This window comes from Manacus vitellinus, unplaced genomic scaffold, assembly GCF_001715985.3.
Source record: "Manacus vitellinus isolate BGI_N305 unplaced genomic scaffold, ASM171598v3 scaffold_29_pilon, whole genome shotgun sequence".
NCBI classification, from domain to species: domain Eukaryota; kingdom Metazoa; phylum Chordata; class Aves; order Passeriformes; family Pipridae; genus Manacus; species Manacus vitellinus.
In genome coordinates this window covers 1,095,633-1,111,441 of record NW_021940207.1, presented here as the reverse complement: position 1 = coordinate 1,111,441, position 15,809 = coordinate 1,095,633, and the positions used below count along the sequence as shown (strand labels likewise).

At 37.5% G+C, this 15,809-nt stretch overlaps 1 long non-coding RNA gene across 1 annotated transcript in view; it reads right to left on the bottom strand.

Annotated features, from left to right (window-relative positions):
• The window catches only part of LOC108640129, a 51,527-nt gene that overhangs the window by 33,127 nt on the left and 2,591 nt on the right, over positions 1-15,809 (bottom strand). Inside the window, exon 2 of the long non-coding RNA XR_001920955.3 lies at positions 13,703-13,771. This is a non-coding gene — a long non-coding RNA (uncharacterized LOC108640129). The remainder of the gene's footprint in view (positions 1-13,702; positions 13,772-15,809) is intronic.

Here is a 15,809-nt window from a genome sequence, read left to right as displayed (position 1 = left end):
ATACACCTTCTCTTAGTCCATTTGCAGCAAAAAATTATTCTTCTACCATATTATCTACTTCTTCTGTTCTCACATCTGTCTTTTGTCTATGCTCTGATCACTGTTATAATCAATTTAAATACTTTGTACTACCCTGCAGAAGTCTTATGGCTGAGGCCATAAGTGCTGGAGCACTCACTTTACGTGGCTGTTAAGCACCAAAGGTAAATCATAGAAGGACAGAATGGTTTGAGTTGGAAGAGACCTTAAAGATCACCTTGTTCCAGCCCCCTTCCACAGGCAGGGTCACCTTCCATTAGACCAGGCTGCTCACAGCCCCATCCATTCTTGCCTTGAACATTTCAGGGATGGGGCAGCCACAACTTCCCTGGGCAACCTGTGCCAGGGCCTCATCGACCTCACAGGGAAGAATTTCTTCCTAATATCCAGTCTAAACCTGCCCTCTGTCAGTTTAAAGCCATTTCCCCTTGTCCTATCATTCCATGCCCTTATCAAAAGTCCCTCTCCAGTTCTCTTGTAGGTCCCCTTTCGGTATTTGAAGGATTTTATAAAATGGGAATATTGCATAGGAAAAAGCATTTCCCAGCACTGATGGAGCTGAACTGGCTTTTCTAAGAGTTACTTTTTTGAACGTGCAATTGGATAATGCCAGAAGACTCAGGAAGTAGCAGAGCAGAGCTCCAGGTCTAGTGTAGTGGTCTTCTGTAAATAATGCCAGACTTTGAACAAAGATAACAAAGGAAGATCAGCTAATTAACCTATAGAAGACAGCACTGGAACAAACTTGCTGTTATATTTGGTTTGTCATGAGAATTTTTCATGGAAGAAGGTCTTGGAACAGCTTTCCAGCAGAGAATGTGGGAGCAGAGAACCTAACTTGCTCTAAGATATAATTTCAGATATTTATTATCAGAATTATGTAACACATCTTGAGCTTTGTGCAAGAAACAGATTTAGTGGTTTAAGATGCTTCAGATAGTCTTGTCCTATGTTTCTATGCTAGGTATTAGCACCATATAAAATTAGCACTGCTCAGCTCATTTGCAGAGCTGAGATAGGTACAAAGCAGCACAGAATGGAGGAGGACTGATCTGTATGAGGACATACACCTGTTCTTGTATTTCAGCTCTCCCATGATAGCAGGAGCCAGATCTCAGCAACTGTTGCCAAAATGTCTGTGCACCTCAGTACAGAAGTTTCAGATTTTTTTATATTTCTTCAGCTAATTATTTTCTCTCCTGTACTCATTTGCTAACAGTGGCAAGTGCAACAAGGAGAGACTTTATGAACCAGAGTGTGTAAAGAACCTTGCAATCTGTCCATTTGAATGTCACCATTAGATTGTCATCTTTATGATTTAATACTCTCACTGAGTCCATGTCACAGCAGAGCCAAAATCTGTCCCTGTTTGTGCTGAGCAATGTCTGAAGGAAATCTATTGATTTCAGCAGAACTATTTTGCATTAGTATGGCCAAGACCAGCATTTTCCCCTGGGAAGAGGACTTACAGTTCTCTTTAATATTGCCTGTTTTCAGTATTGGTTACATTGGGTCAAACTCAGCTTTTTTAGCAGAGCACTTTATACCCAGATTAGCTGCACTGAGGTAAACACAGTCATTCTACATTTACACCCATGCAGTTTGCCTGAGGATTTTATTTTGCTATTTCTTAGGGCCTTTAGTAGTCAAGATAGCTCTGTAAAAGTACTGACTGTGGAGGACAATATAAACTTTTCTATCAGAGTAAACCAATAAAAAAGTCATGTAATATAAAAAAGTCATGTAAGTGTGACATACATGAGTGCTGATATAAGAAACTGAATAAGCAGCTGAAGAAGAGCTGGACACAGTCCCCTCACATGGGTCAGGGTTACAAAGGACTATCTCTGTCATATGACTTGGGTCAGTGTTATTGGTTCCAACAACACAGTCATATCTTCCCTCTCTTTTGAAATTCAAATGTGAACAAAATACATTGCGAACTACAAAGTTGGCAGTACAAACCAATACAACCCATTACAGGAGTAGTTACTGCTAACTCCTGGTAGCTGTTACTGTTGAATTAAAGAAAGAAAATAAAATGATAAGTTTCACTTTGAGACCAATTACCTGTTCCTTCATCCTCATTATAAAACATAATATAATAATATATGAGACATGGATTTAGCACAGTCTTTTACTCTTTCTTGCCTGAGAGAAAAATACCACTTGGCAAGTGCCATTTATTGTTAAATGAGATGTAAGAGTGAAAAAAGTCTTATGCAAGAGGTACCTTTGGGTATCATAATTACAAGAAAAAACTCTTAACAGACTTTCATGAGGTAAGAAAAGGAAAGCTGTATTTGGTTAATTCAAATGATTGCAGCATATTTGTTGCTGGTTTTAAATACTTTGAACAATTTGTGGGTAGGTTCCAAATATATTTCTGTTAATGAATAGTGAAAATATGGCAAACAGAGAATATGTGGTTTGCCTCTCTCTCCTTATTTAGATAACACTGCCACTACATTTATTTAGGTTTAGTATTGTTTTCTTCATAAAAATCTAGCCCCTCTCAAGGTGATGCAGGTGATAAGGCAGGCATATACAATAGGTTTAGCATCAGGGGGTGAAATAATATGAGGAATAATTCAGGCAAGAAGCATTTTTTTCAGTCTTGGGGATGGGTGGGAGAAACCTAAAACTAAACCACATTCTCATCAGGAGAAAAAAAAAATCGTTTAAAAGCTTGTCATAAATGAAAACAATTTACTTGTGCCCATGTCCTTAAGTGCCACAAACTCTTCTGCTTTTACTGCTACATTCTCTAATGATATTACTGCATATAGCACATCTCATCTAATCTGTTAGTAAAATCCTAAAGTCACTTATGTCAGTCTCTAATGCAAGCCAAATGAGTCTTCCCAGTAATAAGAAGCTTCGCAGAATTAGTTTTCGTTTTGCAGAAAATTGCCATTGGGGCTGGTACTTTTATCTAAAAATTTCACTCGTGCATAAGCAAAAAACTCATATATTATTTGGTTACATTCCATCAGTATGAGAAATAACATTGTGAGAATTCTATGCATGCTAATGATATATAGAAATCCACCTGCTTTCAGATAAAATGAGTTTAATTTTCTGTTGCCCACTGCCTGGTTGGCCTTTCATAAATTACTTATGCACAGCTATTATTAAAATAGAGGGAAAGCAAATTAGAAAGTCCTCATATCTCTCCACTGGATTTAACCAAGGCAGGGCTGTGACAGCTAGAGTCAGCGTTTTTGAAAAAATTCTGCTCTCTTGAAAAATTTTGCATCTCTATACAATTCTATGCCACTGTTGTAAACGTTCTGACCTGCCTTCTTACCAAATTAACCTAAATCCTTTCTATTTTTCAACATTAATGGAATCCTCTAGAGTCCTGCTGATATATATTAAAATATATTTATTGGTTAATTTGAATTCCAGCGTTTTGTACCTCATTTCCCAGTACTTCTGTTATATCTGAACAGCTTGGAGCTTTAGCATTAGAAACTTACAAATTAAGATAAATACATCTGACAATTATCAGATCAAAACAACTTAACTTTCATTGGAATATATGATTGCAAATTTCCCTTCCTGATGAAAGAGAAAATGAGGACTGTCTGCTTGAAACAGTTAATTGGATTTGAAAGTACTGTACGTTTCAGCAATCGGTGCAGCTTTTGGTTGGTCAATGACTACTTGACCTCCTGGTTTTCCAACAGACAATTGGTTTTCATTTCTTGAGGGTCTTTTAAGTCCATAGTTCATGGTGACTTTAAGTTTAATTTTCTGTTAATGATATTATTTTGCTCTTTTAAGATAAAACTTCCTTGTGATGTGCTGAGCAACAGTGGCAATCCCATTACTGTGTGAGGAAGGACACCTTCTCAAATTGCATTCTTTTAATATTGTCTCTGTGTGGTTACGCTTTTTCTAAATGCCATTTTAACACTTGGGGTTTGTATTTCACGTGAATTTAAAGGAATAGCTACTCTGCTCCTTCAAAAAAATACAAATATAAAAAAAAATCAAAAAGCTGCTGTGGTCACCTGCCCAGCCAAAGCTCCCTTTTAAATAACTGGGTCCCAATTCTAATCAGCTGCTGGTTTAATACCTTCCACTTCGGTAGACTGACTGATTAGAAGTGGTGTGGGTTAGTTTGGGCCAAGGACATGCCCTACAGGTTTCAAGCTCAATTTCTCTATTTCCAAGCCCATTACATTTGCATCCACACCGTATCACAGTGCATTAAGCCCGTCCACACAGCAGGCAGTTCCCTAATGCTGACAACAATTTTGTCCATGGCTGACACCCCCAGCACTCTGCTAAACCCAGCATTGCTAAGTAGACTCCTCTATAGTTCTTACACTAAAGCAGCTTTCCTAATGAATTGAAGTAATTATATCAGAGGCATTTTTCCTTAAATTAAGTTAAATGTATATTTATTTGTTATCTGCCACAGGTATTATTTTATTTCACATTGTATTCCCACAAAGGACTAGAGGCACACAATGCTGGCCAGCCCTCAAGCTGTTTTTTCACAGGACAGCCCTGTAAATTTAAGGGCTATCTGCCACCAAGGGGGGCTGTCCTGCTCTTCCTCTACCTCCACACTTCAGCTCACAGGAACATCCAGGAGAAAACCATCCACTTTTTTGGCAAGGTTAGTTTTCTGATAGTTGAGGTTCCTTAAGTGATTTAGAAGGAGACAATAAATGCCAAAGTGAAATAATAGTAGCAGAGAGAGCACGTGACTGGCAGTGAAGAGCAAATGGTTTCACAATGAGGTATTCCAAATCTCCATCCGTGAAAATGCCTAAAATGTTTCTAGAATTGGTTCATATATAAACAAACTTATAGATCCAAACATAATTGTATACTGCACAAATTTAGAAATCTCAGAATGAGTCACATAAAAGTTGGAATCCTTTCTCATATGGAACATCCTCAAATTCCCTTCTCTATTAATTTTGGAACATACACATTTTTCTCTCATTTCTTCTGTTATCTAATCAAGAGGACAGGCGGCTAATTATTAAACATAAGGTTTTACCAATATAAAAAATATTTAAAAACTCATTACTCAGCTTCTCCAGCATATTACCTATAAATATTGTTAATAGCTACAAATACTTTAAATTTGTCTCCAGTTTGGAGACTTTTAGGCTGTACCTTCTACTCTCCAGGGTTAAAACTTTACATCCATCTTCCCCCACACTTCCATGACAATTTCAGTTATCATAGATCCATGTGAATCCAGGAATGTTCTTTAATGGGAAGTATATGTTGCAAAATTTGTGATAAAATGATAAAAATTAGCAGGTAGGATTTAATACTGAATTTCACACACAAAGATGCATATTATAAGGTTGTATGCTCGAATGAATGGAACTGCAGTGTACTAAACACTATAGAATACTATTGCTGCTATATCTGACTATTCCCCATGGTTTCCTCTCCCTGCTGACAATCAGTATCTGTAAATCACACCATGCACTCTGCTATCTCTCCTATCCTGCACAGTCAAGGCCTAAGCATTTCATCTTGAGGCTTTAAAGGAACACACATAATGCAAGGACTTTAAACACAGTGATGCAAAAATCACTTGAGATGAATTACTGTAATCTATGGTTCATATTGCAGGTTCACACAGGAATTCTGGTCAGAACCCCGCTATGGTAGATGTTAAGAGAGACAGAGAATAAAAGAAGTCATCCTTCCTGTCAGAAATTTGCAATCTAAATAATATAAATTGTAGACATATCTGTGAGCACAATGCACTCTGCTACATAAATAGCTCATGAGAAATCCATAGATTGAAATACATTCTCCTAAAACAATGACAGATTATTTTGAACAATAATGAGCAATTCCACTAAAAAAAAATTAAAAATCTGTTTCCAAACTGTTCCTGAACACAACAATTAAAGTATTCATTTCATATAACTTACCCAGATGCAGCAGACAACACTGAGTAAAAGCCTATAATGAATTAAAAAATGTTCTGAACATAAAGCACACTACAAACTATGACTTCTTTCTATACCCTCTCAAGTACAGAATGTCCTGTGCACTAGTAGAGGACATCCAATACTCTAAGACTGTTGAAATGCTATAATTAAAGGTCTGTCAGAGTTTCCATTAAATCCCTGATTTTCAGGGTTTAATTAATAATAACAGTGAAAATTAATGTGAGTAGAATTAAAGCCACTGTCATAGTTCTACTGCATATTAATTTCTGATTTTAAGTCTCTACAACATGTGGGACTGATCCAGCTTCCTCTCTTCAGTCAAAACTCCCATCACAGGGGAAACCTCTTTCGATGTAAAATTCCTCCCTGGAGACAGGAAATATTTGTCTGAACATAGAAAGTGTGATCAGGCTCTGAAACACCTATAGCACTTATATGGAAAGTTAAATGAACATTTCAGAAAATCAGGAATTACTGAATTGCATAAAGTTTTGGAATAAATGTCTTAAGTGCAGTTCAAACTCATACACCTGAAAACCAACGAATATTCACAATTCCTCAGTCAATTCCTTCCCATTAATCAACTCAATATAAGTTTATCCATTTAGCTTTGAAATATTAGTATTCTAAATTATTTATAATTTTTGTAAGTAAGAATAAAGGGTTTGACTCCATAATGGAAGATGGAGAACTGGAACTACAAGAGTAAATCAGATGTTCTGCTACTGAAACAAAGGCTACTGGCATTTTGAATTTGAGTGAAAATAATTTGGAACACAAAATATTCCATGAGATTATTCCATGAAAATAAGCACTGGTATCTCACCATACAACACGAGGAAATTTAATCTTTCACATAAAAGGATCAAATAAAACTACCTCAGTGTGGAAGTCTAGAGAGGGACCTGGCAGAATACTAGAGGATATTCAGTTCTCTTCAAAGTAAATAGTATTACAGCTGAAAAATGTGAAAGCATGAAATTTTCTCAACACTGCTATGAGAAAGAGACCCAGAAATACCAGACATGCAAAATACTACAGTGAAGGGTGGAGACAGTACGTTCAGGAATTGTTAAAAATGTTAAGAATATTTTGTTTCACCTAAAAGCACCTATTATAAAGTACATATTTTTTCTGTCCAGATTCCAAACTAATAGGTGGTATTATTTTATCTTACATTAAAATCTATGCTATAAGCCTACATCACACACTCTAGAGGTTAATAGAGAAAAAGGATCAATACTATATGCTGTTTGGACTGCTAAGTAGGTCAAGGAAGTTCACAAGTAAAAAAACTTCACTTTACAAAGAAAAGTGGGGATTTATATTAGTGAAACTTATGATGTTGCATTAATGAAAAATGAAGTCCACATAATCAAAAATTCACATTATATCATATATAATGATAAATAATAAGCTGAAACCAAACAGTAGAGAATATAATCTGTTTTCAGTAAAGTTGGATACATTTGCAGCACAACACAAAAAGGGTGATAGAAGATCAGCATAAAAGACTTTATGGTGATCTTGTATCTGTACTGTCTTGATGTCTAAATGCGGGGATCCACTGTTGTCACTGTGCAAGTCACTAAAAGACACAGTCTTTGATCTGCAGAACTTAAAATCTAAACAGATAATATGGTCAAAATGTTGGAAAAGAAAGAATTATCATACCTTTATCAATCTAGAATTGAGGGTATAATTCCAAAGGAACTTAAACCAGAAAAAGAACTGCCAGGCCCTGCTTCTGTCCTCTCTATGTGCTTCCTACACCACTTGCTGAGCTGGCCTAGTTCACTATTCCAGCACAAAAATATCCCTTGAAAACTAAGCACATTTCTGTTACACAAAGGTACTGACATAGATCAGTAAAGGAGCTGACCAATACCTGAAGCAGCAAGGGACACAAATGTGTGGCCAGGTGGGAGAGGATGTAGGGGGAGGACTTGCTGCTTTGGGATAAGTCAAACATAAAGATTAAGTCATTTGTCATAATGCACTTAGAAAATCTATGGCATGCATCATATAAGTTTTCAATTATGAGAAAAAGTATCTATAAATAGATCCTGGATAAGTTTAGGATGGACATTTCAAGAGACTTTTTAATCCCTAGAGCACCAAAAGTTTGCATCAGCCATCCTATGAGGTTAATAAGAGCAAAAATCATAAGGAGATTTTAGATGGAGCTTTGCATTATATGAGATGGTTGACAGAGATGATAAAGGGTTATGACTTGAAAACTCTAACATGTCCTTTCAATTCTATGCATTTTGAAATGGCTCAACTAATTCTTAACCAGGAGAAGCTGAAAAAAGCTCCTTCAAGTACACTGTATTGGAGGAAGTTAAATCAAAAGGAATGCCAATGCTGAAACTGGGAAAAAGATACAAATTTAAATCTGCAATCCCTGGGAGCCAAGAATAGTGCTCTTTACGTTTTGCTGTCGTCACTAACCAGTACACAACAGTCAGACTCTTGATAGAGACAAATTACCAATCAAACCAGAATAACTATACTAGTAATCTGGAGTATATCTTGCTCTGCTTCCATAGTCTTTCAGAGTTTAAAGAACTGAGAAATCAACCCAAAACTTTGCATGAGGACATAGTTTTCTCTATTCCATATCATGGTAAAACAAGGAATATCACAACCAAAATGGGGAAAGCCAATAACTGTTTCTTTATACCTATTGCTGAGCTATGAGCTCTTGTGTCAGATTTAAGCTAAGCACCACACCATCACTTTCTCCTCTCTCCTATTTTCTAATGCTGAAGTCACATGACAAACATCTGGTGATCAAAGTGAAATCACGAACTGGATAATTTCTATTTGGATGTTACTTTTTGGCTCCAGTTATCCCTGCAGCTGGAACATTTCCTCCCAGCAGCTCTATGCTGTTTTGTGAGCAATGCTGGCAAAATGCCACAAATTTGTGAAAAACTTTGAAGGGGCTCAGTGTTAAAGACTTCTACTTTCCAATCAGTACAGCTTGAATCAATAGCACTGCTGCTAAACGTAAACAGGCATAATGGAAATTTTACAAAGCAAGACCATTTGTATGTAACATCAAAACCATCACAAAGTCCTTTTTCCATAAGAGTGCAAATCACATTTAGAGTAAGACCAGAGAGGAAAGCAAGATTACTTTGTGATGATTTGGTGCAAAATTCACTACACTCTTTACTTGATGATGAATTCCAGTCATATTGTCATGTACTTCAGGCTTCATCAGCAGAGTGCTACACTGCCAAAAAATATGATTTTAGCACATCAGAACAAAGGTTATAAAAGAGAATACATTATTATTTGATCTTATGCAAGTAATAGTTCACAAAAATATTATTTTACAGTAAACCCTGCCTAACCACAAATTAAAAAAAAAAAAAAGAGAAGGAGGAGAGAAAAGATGGAGGAGGATGCTGGAAGAATGAACATAGACTCAGGTATATGAAATATTGGCTAATTATGTGTTAAGATTTTGCTTCCATCAGAAATAATAAATGGGAATAGATTGCTAAATACATTTCCACTGCAAAGGGAAGAAAGTAGTTACTAGTATGTTGCAATTGCAACAATCTGAATTTTTTTTTGGCCTGCCATTATTTACATTATCTCATCTACATTAGCAATAAACAAAAGACAAACAGCACCTTCTGCTGCCTCTCAAGTCATACTTCAATGTGCTCTCAGAGTAGACATGCTGCTCATATAAGCATGGCTTAAGGTACTCCCAGAGAAAACCTTATGCTCACACACATTGTCCATGGGCACTCCAGATGGCAGTTAGTGTGGATGGCAGATGAAAAGCCCAGGAATCACATCATGCTCGTGGCTGCTCCACGTGTGCTTTTTAACAACTTTACACACTAACAGCAACTGGTTGAGCAGGTATAAGCAACCTTCTCCTGGCTTTTGTACATGTGTAAATGTATGGCCCCAATTGTAAGTAGTTGGAGGATTTACTGTTCAGGTCAGGTTACAGAAGCTGTAGAACACAACAGGGTCCAGGCTTGGCACCTCATATTCCTGTGTTATACAGCGTTTTCAGCTTTGCACAGCCCTTGGTCCCTCTCCTCTCCCCTTACATTTAGACTCTGACTGCTTCTGCTCATAGAGCTGCTTTTCTCAAGCCCATGGCTATGCTTTCAAATTAGCAGGAGTAACTGGACATGGAGACAGAGAACAGTTGCTTTTACCAGAACCTTTGTAAAGAACTTGCTGGGAATTCTTCAGGAAAACTGTTCTTCTCAGAATCGAAACTTTTCACAGGAGTTTACCAATTTTAGTGAAACTTCAGGGAGAAAAGCATCTTAAGTCCAAGACAGGATTTCTGACAAAGGTACGAACGAGAGGCATGGCCAGCAACCCAGGATGTAGGTACCAGCCTGGAAAATCAAAGACAAAACATTCAAGTGAACCTGAGGCAGTGTTTGTAAATGTGCAAATACAACACTGTATTTATTAGAATACCTACATTTTCCAGATAGTTGCCAACACAGAAGTTGCTTGGGTGCATGAGAATCTTGGATGTTGACCCAAGTTATGTCTTGTACAACACTGGCACGATCCGTAAGGACCATCTCTCCTGAGAACACCAGATAAACAGTGTTGGGTGGGTGCCCAGTGTGCCTAGAAACTCCAGCCTTAGGGAAGATGTAAATAGGAGCTCACCATGAGCATAGAGAAGCAACAACCGGAAAGTTGCCTAAAGACTGAGAAAGTGCTCTCACAGCATCCATTTGATAATGAAGTTACTCCAATGACTCCAGTGAAATTATCCATACTTTATACAGGAGTCAGAGAAAAATGAAGCTGTTTAAACTGTAAAAACCTTGGCTTGTACATCTTATCATGCAAATTAAATTAAAAAAAAACCTCCATGGAAGTAGTCCAAAGAACTTTCCCTGCATGTGGCTGTAAGTCATTTAAGTCATTCAGTGAGATGGGATAATGGCCATTACTTTTTACCAGGCCCGTTCATATTGTGACACTGGGAGCAAGACAGTCTGTCAAGTTTTTGTCTGCAGTGCCTAATTTTTCAGCACACTGCTCCTGCCCTCCCCTCCATTGTGTCAGGAATGCATTAGGTGTTGGAAGGGCAACTGTCTATTTTGCAACCTAAATTCAAATATTCTACCTTTTAAAAGGATTGTATATATTTTCATCTGTGCTCCTGGGCTCAGAACCTTTCTCTGCAATGACTGATACAGCAATGAAATGCACTTCAAAGAGGCTAATTCAGAGATAATGTTTTGTATTTCTAGGTGTACCTTACTCACCCCCTAATGACTTAAATGGCAATATGAAATGGCAATAAGTGTTAAAATACCTCCAAAATCTATGAGTAGATTGTAGATATATGTAGTTTGGAAGATCTTTTGAAAATCAAGTCTAATAGTGTTTGGAGTTCTTTTAGCCAAGGCCAAGGAAATAAAGAAACAAATTAACATAAAAATATCTCAACTCTAAGTACAAGGTATCAGGGTCACTGACTATAAATATAAATAATGCTGCTTCACATAAACCTTAAACAGCTTACTGCGACTACTAATATAAATTTACAGTATTTACAAGATTAATCTTTTTAAAGAAAATTACAGGATCATAATATCAAACAAGATTATGCTATGTCCTATATAGCATTTTACTATACACAGAGCAGTAACATGACAGCAAATATGCACTTTAGAGACATCAAGTAACTACTGCATGAAGATGTTGACATTCCATGCCAAATACTAAGCACAGCAACAAGTCTTGGGGCCATCTGATGTCTGCATACAAAACACTTGATAGCCTCATTGTAAGTTTGATAGGGAATGTATGATTTTTCATGCCTCCATAGAAATGTACATTGGACTATTTCAACTATAATATACAGATGTAAGATTTCGTAATCGTTGGCTGTGGAAGCAGAAGAAATTCCAGAAATACTCCAATGCAGATAGAATGGTCAGGAAAGAGATCACAGTAGCTGCGCTCCACTAGAAAGAACAATAGACAGAGAAAGCTATAAGCATGCTGCCTTGAAGCTCTGATTTTTCTGTGTCCTGTAACTGAGCTGAGGGCTACTCAGCTATGGAATACTCAGCTGTGTGGCCATTCTGTCACATCTCACCACATCCACGAGGAACATCACGTCCATTGAAAGTCACAGCTCATATGTTCAAAAGGATATGCTGTTGTAATCTTTAAATTCTTCAGTACCTTAAATATGTATAATGGCTTTTGGCTTTTCTCTTTTATCAAACCTCCCCTTCCCTAAGGGTTGGTCAAAGCACAAGCTATGTGTAGTGCCAGCAGATATCTAATGATGACAGATTATGTGTATCCTTTACCAGAAGGAAATTGTTTTGTATACTACCCATTAGTAATTAAAGCTGGATTTTCAGAGTCAGTAGAAGCTAAAAGTACAGGAGAAGCTACTTACAACTTCATGATGCCAACAGAATCTGTAATAAATAGCAGTGCACTCTGTATTCCAAAAAGACTGCAGCGTGCCAATAGACACGTCTCACAAAAGCACCTTACACCACTAAAGCTGTAACATGCATTTATTAGTGTATTGTTTTTTATTTAAGGAAAGGTTACTGTAGTAACCCTTCTGCTGGCAGATAAATGTAACATGCAAACAGGTATGATCAGGCTTCATGATACCCCAACCTGCTAGTCAAACGAATAGCATTTTTATTTTAAGCTGAATGGAAGGGGATTAGGGTAAGAAAACTCCCTCTATTGACCACTGACATTGTTTATCATATAAAAGGTAATTGCTTAGAGAAGATTCCATCTCCTTTTACTGCAGAAAATGTCCTGGTTTGCTGTTAACCCTTCTCCCATTACAGTACAGCCCCATAGGTACCACTGCTCAGAGAGGCATAGAGAGCCTTCTGCATGATTGAGGGCAAGAACTTTGTAACGCACTACCTTTATCTGTCTTACTTTGGTCTACAGCAGTAAATTTTGTATGCCTCTACTGACTACTCCCTGGGAATATGGTAAAGATGTGGCCTTTTATACAAAGATAAGGTACACAGAAATGATATCCAGAGAAAATATGGTAATAGAAAAGAACAGGCTCAAACAACAATGAACAGCTCACAATCAAATCCAAAAGCATTAGAAGATTTCAGGCTGTGTTGGTAGAGTACAAATCCATCTTGGATCAAATTATTCACCCCTTTACTGTGGTCTCTTGCTTGGCCTGGCAATTAGTTCAACTGTGGAATGCTACTTAGGAGTACATTTACAATCCCTACATACTCTCTACAGCACAAATGGACTTTAGAAAGGAAGAACTTAGAGGCTACCCAGGTAAACAGCAGTTACTTCATAAAAGTACTAAAGTTGCGCCTGAGAATAAAAGGCAAAGAATAAATTTTTAATTTCCTACTTTGTATTCTGGGCAATGTGAGGGAATTCACTTATCTTCTTTTTTTGCCTGTGTTTTGTCATCTCTAAAACAAGGATCATGCTACTGTATTCACAGGACTCTGCCTATTTCTTGGCTTTGACAGGGTCATGAATTTTCCTGATTTGTGTAACATACATGAGGAGCTTGGTAATTCTGTGCACTCTTGTAAGAAAATGCTCTCTCGTTAGGACAAAACTTATCTGCCAAGCCAAAAGTTATGTTATTAGCATAATCCACTTTGGAAAAACAACATCCACAAATATGGAAAAAACAAATCTGGTCTCTAACACATTCTTGAGGAACTCACCTGAGCAGATCGAAGGCAAAAATTAATGTCGGTGGATGGGCTTGATCTGCAGAAAGGGATTTTTCCATTCTGTTTAAGAAACAAAGAGAGGGAAAAAGCTATTTTTAGAATTATGATCTGAAATGCCTGTTGGAAAAATTATGAAAAGCAAAAGTGTATTTTGCCCTCTTTTTTCCTGCAAGTTCTGATTCATCATTGCATGACACAATTTTTACAACTCACATTAAAATATTGCAATTAGTTTAATCCCTTAGGGATGTAAGCTACTTTGTACATGCGTAAATAAACTGCTTTATGCTAAGCAGTTTCAGTCCCTTCCCCAAAACTGTTTAATGTAATTTTGAATATAATTAGCAACCCCTGAAAATGCAATTATTCTATAACTGGTAATTTTGCAGTAAAGATTCCCCTTCTATCATGTGGATTTTAAACCAAAAGGTCATTTGGGCTAATAATTTTACCTCTATCTCCTCCCCAGAGCTAAAAACTTGAGTTAACATGTGATGTCTTAAAGGAAAGGAACATGTTTTCTTGTAGTGTTTTAGAAATGTACTACGACCGTGACCTACATAAAAAACTTCTGGAGGCAAAAGTGCAGTTTGATTTCTCAGAGTAAGTCCGTGGCTTTACTCCCAAATTCCTCAGAAGGCTGATACTCATATCATCAAACAAAAGGGTGAACTTTAACAAGTTTTGTGCTTGAGTCTGTAGGATTTGCTCACCCAAAGCACACTGCTGCATTTTCTTTTGCATTTGCCTGCTTCCACTCAGTGCAAGCAGGACCTTAGTTGCCTTTCAGCTGACTGGTGTCAATGATAATAACAATACATTTTTATTTTTAGACCACTCAAATCTAAAGGCAAGTTAGCTCTGCATACGTATGCATGCACACACAAATGTAAGCAATATCTGACCATTTCCAAAGGACAACAAGCCCTTTTGGAATAGTAATGAATAGAGAAATCATCTTGTGCCCTGCATGAGATAGGTGCATTTCAAAATTTTCCTGTATAGTTTCCATGAAAATTGGCCCCTAAGCAAGGGTGTGAGTCATTGATGAATACAGCTCTAAGGCTTCACGCTGTGCAGCAAGAGCTGTAAAAGGCATTAGAGGAACAGAGGGGAGGAGGAGGAGAGAGAGAGGGGGTTAGGAGGTTATTAAATAAAACCTGGTAATGGTTTTACATGAACATTTTCTGAGCAGTGTTTGGCAAACGCACATCCCAACCCACCGGGCAGCTCTTGGACAGCCACAGCGGCGCCCTTTGCCAGGCAGTGCCCAGAGGGGCTGCACAGACCCCCACACAAATCACTTCTGCCTGCCCCAAAGGCACTGCTGTCACAGCCCCTTGCAGGGCTTGGTGGAAACTCAGGTCCTAAAAGTAAAAATAAATTGCCTTATGTCACAATGTTTTATAGTAGCTTTTCAAATGAATATTGCGGCAAAAGGATGTTTTTTTCTCCTCTGCACCCATCTCCACCACACAAAAGCCACTGGGCTGTACCAGTAAAACCACAGCCTTTGCCAGTAAAACTATGCAAAAAGAAGAGAACAGGCCAAAGAGAATCTACTGTTGACAAATTTAAATTTCCTCAAACTTCAGAGGTATTTCATTTTGGTTCAAAATCATTGTTGTTTTGGTTTGGTTTTTTTTCCCTAAGACCAATATATTAAATTGCTGAGACAATTTATGTCATTCACTGATAACATATCAGACCTGGATTATGAGCAATTCTCCTTTTTAGGCAACTATGTTTCTCCTGTCTCAGTCAGGATCCAGATTTCAGTATAGACATGAGATTCTTACTCAATACACAAGTCATTATCATGCAAGATCCTCCACCCTTCAGACTTCCTACGTGTTCTGATCTCACACTGACTTGTGCAGTCCCCTCAATGTCTCTTCCCATTTTTGTTTCTTCCATTGTGTCTGTACCCATCTGAAAGAAAAGATACAGTGTGGGCCATGACATCCCATTATCAAACACCCTGTGACTTGCAGATTCACATAGGAAATTTGTTATAAACAGTGATTAAATGAAACTAACTGTCTATGCTGTGTTAGTTATAAATAATCCAATAACCTTTTAAATGAGTCTTTTTTTC